Here is an 8,634-nt window from a genome sequence, read left to right as displayed (position 1 = left end):
AGCCTTTCACTTGCCAAGCTCACGTGGAAGCTTCTAGAACCTGGGTCCCTGCTGTATTCAGTGTGAGGTACTCACATCCTGCCATTGTTCCCAGCCAAGACTTAAATCCTTCTCTGTCTGACATAAGCCCAGTTATCAGGTCATCTTGGTTCTCCATATACCAGTAGAGAGCAGGCTTTTAAGTCCCTCGGGAGCACAGGGAACTGGTGAGCTACTACAGGAGACTGCCTGTCAAGGGAGAGACCACATAGGTTTTCAGACTGATTTGGATACCTAATGTCTAGGCAGCAGTAGTCTCTTGTCTTTTAAAAACTTGGAACAGGAGGGCACAGAGCACATCACAGACAAAAGCTCCAGCCAGGGTGTAGATCATCCTGTTACCTCTACCTAACCCCAGCAAAGCCCCTGTAGGGTTGGCTGGGGAAGTGTACTGAGGTTGGAAGATGAGACCTCAAGCATTTGGAGCAAACCCTATGATGGAACTAAGCCCTAGATTTCTCTGAATTGTGTGCATGTGTTTAAGGTCATGGATGGATGTGTGTGTGGGTGTGTGTGTGTGTGGGTGTGTGTGTGTGTGTGTGTGTGCGTGCATGTGTGCATGTGTTTGTTCAGGTATGCACACATGTGGTGTAGACACCTCTGGTGTTGATTCTCAGAGTCTATTCACATTTTGAAACAGAGTCTCATCATCCTGGAACTTCACCAGCCAGGTTAGGCTAGGCTAGCTAGCCAGGGATTCTTTCTCTGTCTCCCATCTCACTAGTACTAGAAACATAAGTCCATGCTACCACATCCAGCTTCTTATATAGATTCTGAGGATCTAACTCTCGTCTTCATACTTACACACCCCATGCTTTACTGACTGAGCCATCCCTCCAGCAGCCTCTGCAGACTTGGAAAGGTCTTTACAAACCTTTTACAGTGAAATAGAAAATCTTTCATCCTTCAGCCTAGGAAGACCATTCCACTCCTCCAGATGAGTCTAAATATTAACTACCATAGTTGGTCTCCCAGTGATGGGAGTGGAGAGCTTTAAAGTTGGTCACACACACCCAAACCCCTGTGGCCTGGGCAGGGCTTCCTCTGGGACTGGGAGTGTCCCTAACCAAGGTCATGGTTCTCTAGTCTGACCTGAGTTGCCTGACCCACCAGTATTCATGGAGATGTATCATGACTCTCCTTAACTAAGATGAGTTCATCTTCACTCTGGAAAGCCTGGGTAGCCAAATGCATAAGAGACAAGTCCTGTGTTGTGTGAGCTGCCTTCCCCCTCCCCACTTACTGCCACCCTCAAGAGGATGCTGGGATCAGCAGTAAAAATGCCACACAAGCTTGACTTAAAAACAGACAACTCAATCCTCATAGATGGGTTTTTTTTTATGGGTAAAAGTGCTGAAGTTCCTCACCGTGAGGGTTGTAGACATTTTATCTCTGCAGACACAGGAGTAAGAACAGCACCCTGAGGAAGGAGCACAGTCTTTTGGTACTTGCTTGCACCGAGCAATAATTCTAAGCCAGGGAAATTGCATTCACGGCTACAGATGACCATGAATGAATGTGCTTGGATGTATGTGTGTGAGCATGTTTGGGTTTAGACCTCATGGATGACTGATCCACAGAAAGGTATACAGATGACAGACAGATAAACCAACAACAACATAGTTGTAGCTTAGTTAAAGTGACCCACCATTTTATCTGGGATTTTCATGCTTGCCTAAACTCCTTTGGCATTTGAAAGAAGCAGCCATAGGGAGTGATTTCAACAGCAAGCAGGAAGGAACAGAATATTAAACAGGGCTGAGTATTAGGAGTTATGAAAATATCAAGGCTGCAAAACTGCTAGCAGCCGCTATCTCTCGGGAAACAGGAAGTACCCATCAGCAAGAGTGACAGTTCTTGGCTATACCCCTGCAAGTTTAAGAATTCATAATAGCTCTTAAAAGACATGGACAAACATGGATTTAACTCAGTGGTAGAACTCTTGCCCAGCATGCACGGAGGTTGGGGAAGAAGCTTCTAGAGCCTTCTAATCTTGCTTAGCGATTCATAGGGGAAACCATGTGCAATACGGGATACCATGTGCAATAGATTGCCTGGATGAGCTGGGAACAATCACACCCATCACCATGTTGCTTCTCTGTTGTAAGCTAGGACAAGTACTGCCCTCTGAGAAATCAGACCAGGGTGAGGTTAAAGCTGGCCCCTACCTTCCACCAGTATCACAGCATAAGCAAGGTAGGGAAGATTGCTTCCAGCATGGTACCCAGCAATCTGGATTCTTTCTATGGTCCTGGGGATTCTGGCAGCTCCTTAAAGCTCCTCCACATGACCCAGGCTCTACCACCCTTCCAGTACCACAACCCCTAAGCACCTAAACTCTGCTGCATTCTTCCTGACACCTCACACTAAAAACCTGAAGACCAAGCACCCAGAGCCACCTCCTCCCACAGGCTGACATCTGAACACCTTGTTCCAGGAAAACAACCCCGTAGTATCCTCTGCTCATTCTGTAGATCCCGGGGTATGTATGTCACGGTGGCAGGGAGTATTAGGAATTGGCTGAGCTCTCCATACAGCATAGAAACCATCTGACATGACTCTTTTGGAATATGATGGGAAGGGGGATGCCCAGAAAGGAAGAGGGTGTCTAAAGCTGTCCTCAAGTGTTCTAAGCACTGTTTGGGACAGAAGCAGCAAAATCTCGGGACATAATGATGGAAGATATTCTGAAGGGTGTCATTGTCTTCCCTATCAACCACCCTCATCTGAGTGTCAGCACAGGAGCTGTCTAATGCTAAACCAATAGCAGAGCAGGGTGGCTTGTGGATTCCGAAGCAGGTAAAGCACGTTCAGAGCCCGTCTCTTAACACTGGTTTGGGAGCAGTGCCTGGAGGACAAAGAGAAAGGTTCTGGCACAGCATGTGCCTGCTCAGCCTCACTTTCTGCCTGTGATTGCCTAGCCAGTCCCCTCCACCTCCATCAGTGCTGTCCACTTAACAAACACTGGCCTTTCTCCATTCCAGTGGTGGCCAGCACATCTGCCTAGAATTTCCCTCCTGGGGTGGTCCCAGGCCTTTGCTTCTCTGTAGCTGAACAGGTGTCAAATATGTGAATCCAATCTCCTTCTCCTTCTCAGGAGCCCTGACCAAGCCCGGGAGAGGCAGAACTCTGGGTGTGGATGGTTTCACAGTCAGATGAGTCCAGCTTGGGCAATCGATACTAAAAAGGCAGTAGATGCAGACAGCCCGATCAGATCAGTATAACGCAGATCCCAGTTTTCTCCCCTGTAAGAGTTACTTCAATATAAAAGCAGTTAGCACATTCCTATAACCACTCCGGAAACTGAGGTAGGAGGATCACTACACATTCAAGGCCAGCCTAGTCTTCACAACCAGTTCGCTACTAGTCACAGCTACACAACAAACACAACAAACCTCGTCTCCAAACAAACAAAATGAGTCAGCCAGTGGAGTCAAGAGCTTCTTTCCTGAGGCTAGCCCACTCTGTGTGGAACTTTCTTCAGCTCAGATGAAAACTTACAGGAAGCTAAGAGCATAAGGAGGTCCCCTACTTCAAGCCTCAGGTCGCATCCTCACTTCCTCCCCTTAAGCACAGATCTAATGGGCCAATCGTCTTTACAACAGAGCTGAGAATGGGTCCTTTTGCAATCCTAGAGCATCTCCTGTGCTGTGTCAGCCAGAGACAGCTGAGATTAGAACAGTTCCAGGACTTTCAACCAAAGACATCATTTTCTGCATTACCTTTCCTTCTGACCCCACCGTGGCCCCCATGGCTATTTGAGAATTTACCCAGAATCTCCATTATTTGAGGTTCACCTGTTGGCCTCCTATGTGGACAGGGGAAGGGCTCAATTCTTGTTAACAATAAACCATGTATAAGAAGGTAATGGCTGGAATTACATAAAGGTATTTTTTTTCCATTTATAAAGGGGTCATTAAAAAATGTAACATTTCCTACTTTACCATAGTTATGGATAAAGTCTAGTATCAAACAGAGATTCTGTGGGAGATGGCTGAGAGGGTAAAGCTGAGTTCAACTCCCCTGACACCCAAGCAAAAGCTGGGCATGGAAGAGCGCATCTTTAATGCCGGCCCTAGGGAAGCAGAGAAAGGAAGAGCTTGCTGACCAGCCAGCCTAGCCAATGAGCTCACACCGTGCACAAACCTGAGATTCTGAACCATGAGCAGTAACTTCCTCCCTCCCGGCCCCTGGGCATCCTGGCCACTTTCTGCCTTTATGTGTGTAAGGACTCTGAGGACCTCACATGGACAGAATCATTCACTATGAACACCAGGTTCACACCCACTTCCACACACCCTATCTCTCCACATCCATGTCTTCTTTCACGCACTGAGTGTCTGCTGGGTACCAGGCACTGTCCCACGCCCTTCCAACATCCATCTTAACCCAGATCCACCCAGAACCTGACAGCGGCCAACAATGCCCCGAAAATAATTTCTCCTTGGGCCTGGAATCCTTGATAACATTGTTGTTGGCTTATCTGCAGGCTGGCCCATGGAAACCATGGTGCCCAGGGCAGAACCCAGACTGCCATGCAGGAAAATGCTTCTGACACAAATAAGAAATGGCTTCAAGTGGCGTATTCCTGCCACACTGAGCCTAAGCACCTTCTCTCTGGAGCCAGGGAACCTGGCACACCCTACTGGTCCAGCTTGCAAGCTTTGGAGAGCACAGGGGAAGAAAGACAAGAGACCTCTGCAAGTCTCTCACATGCTAAGGATAAAGAGAAATGCCCCCTTGGAAGTGTTTTCTAATGTAAATGTTCACAACAACCCTATAAGAAAGACATTGATCTCTTTAGAGATTAGGATCAGGCATTCTCAGTTACCGCTCCCATGTGGCCCGCCATGGTGCTATCAAACTTCCTGGTATGATAATATTGGACTGGCCCTCTGAAACTATAAGCCAGCCCCCAATCAAAGAGTCACTGTGGTCATTGTCTCTTCACGGCAATAGAACAGCAACCAAGACACCCCCTGTGTGGCCCCTTGTCTAAGTTACGGTCTTATTGCTTGTGAACAGACACCATGACCAAGGCAAGTCTTATAAATGACAACATCTTATTGGGACTGACTTATAGGTTCAGAGGTTCAGTCCAGTATCATCAAGGCAAGAGCATGGCAGCATCCAGGCAGGCATGGTGCAAGAGAAGCTGAGAATTCCATATCTTCATCCGAAGGAAGCCAGGAACAGACTGAGCATCTTCAGGCAGCTAGGAGGAGGGTCTCCAAGCCCACCCCCAGAGTGACACACTTCATTCAACAAGGCCATACCTTCTAACAATTCCACTTCCTGGGTCATGCATATGCAAACTGTCACACCCCTGTACCCTGGATCACTGTGGTATATTCTCATTAGTCTTCCGGCGGCTGTATGTTCTACACCATCCTGAACTAACACTTTAACACCAGCTGCATATTAGCTATGTTCTGTCCCACTCCCAGCCTGACTATCATTTCCTGGGACAGAAGTCAAGCTCCTGTCATGAGCTTGAAAGGTTAGCTGCACCTTCCCCTATAGTGTCTCTGTCCTCATCTCTCATTTTTGCTTTTGACTTCAGCCCTGGCAGCCTCTGCCATGCTCTTAGGCCATAACAAGTGTACTGCAGCTACATGCTACCCCTCTGCCTGGGATATACTTCCTTGCCTCTGAAAAATTGTTACTTAGATATCACCCTGCTTTCAATGAAATTTTATTTAGCTCAGTGTTTTCTTTTTACTTCATACATAGCATCCGTACATATGTATGAGGTACATACAACATATACTTGTGCATGTGACATGAGCTCTTTATGACATACCCATTACAGTACATGTACACAGTATGTTCTGTTCCAGTCAGGGTGGTTGGTGTGTCCCTGTCATTATTTCTTTGTGTTTCAAGCCTTTGAACTGCTCTCTTCTACATTGTCATAAAATATACAATTTATTATGATCTATAGAGACAGGATTCTCACCACCCCACACACCCTCAATGGTATTTCAGTGCCTGCTGTCCCAGTTGTAGCTCAAAAGGAAGTCCATGTGTTTAGTATCTGCAGAATGACAGCATGGGCAGTATTGGCCTGTCCCTGGCTTAGTTTACATCACAGAATGCCCTCAACTTCCAGCATGTTTCAAATTGCCAGCCCCCCACCCCAGCTCTCATACCCCCCTTTCCTCAACTCACTTCTAGTCACAGAACATGGTTATCTGTCTTGCTGCTGTCTTGTTTAATGTCTCTCAATACCCTGTGATCTGGATATAACTACGAAAACAAACAAGGGAGGAATATAAAAATAAAAATTGAATGTGCACCCACTTAGCTTCCTACTACATGTTTAGCAACCTTAAATAGGACCCAGCAAATAACAGTCACTCTACAAATCTGTGGTGCATGAACAAAGAACACATTTAATATTGCTGTACAGGGACCATATCTTCTCAGTGCCCTGGACTTCTGAGCTGTTGTCGGCAAAAACAACCTTTGTGTTTCCAAAGAGCAATGGAAAAAAGAAAGAGCACCAGCCACGCTAAACATCCATAGTCCACTCGCTCTAGAGATGATCATTTTCAGTCCTGCAATGGGGGCTGAGTGGCTGGGTGCAGAGGAAAGGGAGTCTTGGCCAAGGTTGACCTGGGAATGGTGCGAGCTCTTCCCTGTGTGGTCTGGAAACTAACTATGGTAGCTCTGGCTCTATTGGTGCCTGTTTTCACACCACTTTCAGTAGGTCACTGTAGAAGCCCAGCAGGTGCCCTGCAAGCCACTGTCTTCTCTGGGACAGGGTCTCATGTGGGGGCTCATTGCTGGCACCGAGGACAGAATTGCTTGTCAACAGCAACCCAGAAAGGCTAATCTCATAAGGCAGAAGGCTGCCTGGCAGTCATTCCGCCCACGTTGCTCCGTACCCTCATTTCTCTCTCCCTTCATACTAATCAGATCTATTTTTTTTTATTCCTCCAAAACCAACTTGGAATTTTAAAAGGCCAGACTATTTGATTGCTGAGAATTCCAAACACAAATTCAATTTGCTTTGCAAGGCACCATCAGCCTTTACAGACATCAACTGCCAGCCTTACACTGGGGGCTTCCAGCATAAAAGCCTCCCTGAGGAATCTTTGTTCTGTGTACCAGGATGAATTGATATATGAACTGTGCCCCCCACAAGCTTGGCTGAATGTTAGCCCCACCCACAGAAGGTAATGCTATTTTTGTAAAATGGTAGAAACTTTGGGAAGTTGGACTCATGGGGGGATGGGTGTGTCCTTGGGAGCTACACCCTTGGGGGAGGGGTGGAAGGTCTCAAATTTCCTCTGCCTGCTGCTTCCTGTCTGCCAGGGAATGAATGCACACGCATGTTCTCCGGCCACCATGCTGTTTTTCCTCACTACAGGGCCCCAAATCAATAGACCCAAAGAATGTAGACTTTAATCTCTGAAACCATGGCTAAAATAAATCTCTCTCAAAATCAGTAGCTGGTTATATCTATGCTTTTTGGCCACACTCCACCCACTCCTGTATACCCCTGGCATGCTGTGAGTCACCAGCCAAGACCTGGTGGATAGTCTCCCCTTCTGCAATATCCGCTCCTTTTGTTCACTTACTATCAAACTCGTCTCCCCAGAACCTTCTCAGCTTCCCTGTCCTAAGAAAACTTCTTTGATGTCCATGAAGAAAGCATGTGTTCTCTACTCTATCTGAGGTCTCCTTTCTATAAGGATGTGACTGAGCATGTAAGGTGATAGCCTTGGGGTAAGGTGATGGCCTTCCCTGCTCTGGTTTTTATGATGACTCCTCCTGAGGACCAGCTACTTTAATGGCTGTGCTGGTCTATGACACCTCACTACCAGAACTAGCTCAGTGTTCAGCTAACTTGGAGAAACAACATATGGAGCACACACCTGCAGTCCTAGCACTCAGAGGAGAAGCAAGAGGATCTGGGCTACAGAGTAAGACTCGGTCTCAGAACAATAAGACAGTGTCTCAAAAAAAAGTGGGAAGGGCCTGAGGAATTTAGCCAACATTAACCTCTACGTGTACATACATTCACATACATCTGTGACACATACCAAAGAGCCATAATGGAGCTGTAATTACCTTCAACTCAAATCTGCTTCTCTCAAATCGAAGTCTAATGTATATAATATAGAGTTTAAGATCTAATATCTGTCACACACCTCAGAGCCAGAACGGAAAAGGGACCTCAAAAGTCACCAGCACAGACATTCCATACTGTTTTATCTTCTTTATCACCAGGATTCCTCTTGATAGTTACAAAATAAATACCGTAACATCATTGGGGAAAAAAACCAAGTGTACAAAACATTAAAAGTTAAACTTTATAACTACCCCACTTCTAATCCATATGTAAATTCAAAGGCGAATTTGCATGTAAATTAGAATCTCTATAAAACATAAAGGAGGCCATATGAGAAATATTGCTCAGAATTATTTGCTGAAAAATTAAAATGTATTGTGAACACTTTTCTACATCAGTGTGTATAATATATAACATATACATATTATATATAGGCATATTGATTTTATTGCTGATTTTTGTAGCAGATTTTTATCTTTTCCTTCCATAAAGCCCTGAGCTAGATCTCAGCAAAG

This window comes from Micromys minutus, assembly GCF_963924665.1.
Source record: "Micromys minutus genome assembly, chromosome: 3".
Classification (NCBI taxonomy): Eukaryota; Metazoa; Chordata; class Mammalia; order Rodentia; family Muridae; genus Micromys; species Micromys minutus.
This window is presented reverse-complemented; position numbering follows the sequence as displayed.